The sequence below is a fragment of the Pinus tabuliformis genome, chromosome 2_1 (assembly GCF_031772625.1).
Source record: "Pinus tabuliformis cultivar Carrire ecotype Pingquan chromosome 2_1, CPIR1, whole genome shotgun sequence".
NCBI classification, from domain to species: Eukaryota; Viridiplantae; Streptophyta; class Pinopsida; order Pinales; family Pinaceae; genus Pinus; species Pinus tabuliformis.
The window spans coordinates 213,718,450-213,720,624 of NC_142299.1; the positions used below are offsets into that span (position 1 = coordinate 213,718,450).

The following is a 2,175-nucleotide window of genomic DNA, read 5'->3' on the forward strand; positions in this document are numbered from 1 at the left end:
AAGAAGAATAAGTAGAAATTATGTGTTTTATATCAGTAAGAAAACGGTTTGTCGCTTTATTTTAGTAAATGCACAGGTTAATATGCTAATGAATGAATAGTATGATTATGTCAGTAGCAAATTTCAGACTGTCCATATAATTTCAATACTGTCATTTAGTTATACATATCATTGCATCAAGAAAATAAGGTAACGAATTTTATTCCCGTCTTCTGAAATGAAAGATAACAGTTGTTTCAAGCCTTAAGCAAAAGAACAAGACCAATTTCTGTAGAAGAACAATAACTCATATTATGTCCTAAATACTATTTATTACACAGAAGACTTTATTAGCCTATAGAATTGCTTCGACCTGTAACTGTAACTCGGTCGATCTATTAACAATAATATGCTTTCCCTTCAACCCTCATAATCAAAAGAAACACGCAGAAATGGCAAGCTGTGGGATTCACATTCACCAGACAGTATATATCAGTAACTATTTAAAGTACTGATTGATTTCTCACGAGAACTGTTCAATACCTAAGTTAAAAGAAAAAAACCCATTACAGTAAACATTGATAACACAGAATTATGGCCGCAGAAACAGAAATAAGAACCAAATCTTTTAAGAATTACCCCAGCTGAACAGCTATGTGTTTTAAAATGCTTGGTGGTCAGACCCATATTGGGAAACCCTAACGACGAAGCCTTTCAAAAAAGAGTAGAATAGAGTAATTTTATTTAAAATAGTATAACAATTTACAGCGAAGTATTCAACCCTACGTTAAGCGATATGCTAAAATTTCATAAAGTCAAAACAACAGTGTAACTATCAGGCTCAAGATTGAGCATAGACGTTCCAATCATTCTAGTCTGTAAAAACCCTAGATCTATGTATCCTCTGGACAACTCTAATACTTTGGCTGTCGAATTAGCTAACACAATAACATAAATGAAAACCTAACAATCTATCAGTCCTCCATTTAAACTCAGATTGCCTTCGGAAACTCGCCCTACAACTGGAGAGGAACCAACCTATACGCAAAGGCACAAACCGTGGTCAGGACATAGCTTTGCTCCAAAAGAACGACCTCTGAGTATTCATGCTTAAAACCCTCCATAGGGCATACCTACAGATGGTTAACATACTAATGTAAGCCTAAGAAGTAATTAAAAGAAGTATTAAGGAAGAATTACAAATGCAGACAAATGAGTTTACCTGATGATGAAGTTTCCAAACATCAAGCATCCCTCTACACCTGAAATCAACACTTTATTATATCGAGCTCTCATAAAAATAACAAGGAACCCTATATGAGATACATAGGCCTGCATAGGTTACATCTAGTTATAGAGCGAAACCATGATGCATCCCTCCAGCACCAAGAACCAACTATCAAAAAATCCACCTGTGCAGGGGCCGAATAAAGGGTTCAGGGTTACGAACGTAAGTGCCAATCGATAGCAGAGAAAACAATTAAACGAGAGGGAAAGCAGGCCTGTTATGTATTACCTGTGTGTATGATGAGGGCGTTTCTGCCATTCCGCCTTCAGGGCACATGCAGTTGCATAGCCATTGTTCACCACTTCGTCACAAACAAATGACCCCAACTTCAGTGAGAATGGCATTTAGCTACAGTCTACAAACTCAAATCACTGAGACCATAGATCCGATAAGATCCAACAGCAGAATGTTTGCGAGATGCAAGGGTTCGCGAGTATTACGAATAGTCAGACTCAATACCATTAATTTTGGACTGTAATTACAGTGAAGTGAGGACTGTGGTGTCAGGGAATAGCCTCGGGGCTCTCCCACCTTAATTGAGGGGCGCCTTTCGAGGGATGCTAGCGTGGGAGGCATTAACACCAGTTGCCTGTTAGCATTATCCCAACGTCTAAATTAGTATAAAGTGCAAACTAAGGGTAACAACCATAATGAACATTTGGTATGTGCTGGGGATTTGTCATATAGTCAATTCATATAGTTGATAAGGTCCATTCCACCTAATATAGATATTTAAAAAAAAAAAAAACTTATAGCCTTCGTAAAATAATTCTTTGAAGTTATGATGTTACAAATGGTATCAGAGTGACATGTTCGCACACTAAGACTTATGGGCTCAAAATATACACCTACAGATATGAAAAACAAAAGAAATATATATATATATGAAATATGCTTGTGTATAATCA

At 36.7% G+C, this 2,175-nt stretch overlaps 1 long non-coding RNA gene across 5 annotated transcripts; it reads right to left on the reverse strand.

The window, feature by feature from the left end:
* Positions 1 to 695: 695 nt before the first annotated feature.
* On the reverse strand, positions 696 to 1,904 carry LOC149199510 (uncharacterized). Of its 5 annotated transcripts, none has more exons than XR_016253290.1 (4): positions 1,496 to 1,904; positions 1,325 to 1,391; positions 1,202 to 1,241; positions 696 to 1,017 (listed from the first exon to the last, which is right to left on the reverse strand). It is a non-coding gene; the product is annotated as an uncharacterized LOC149199510 (long non-coding RNA). The 5 variants fall into 5 exon arrangements; XR_016253288.1 differs by having other exon boundaries at positions 696 to 1,112; XR_016253287.1 differs by lacking the exon at positions 1,325 to 1,391.
* Positions 1,905 to 2,175: the final 271 nt, after the last annotated feature.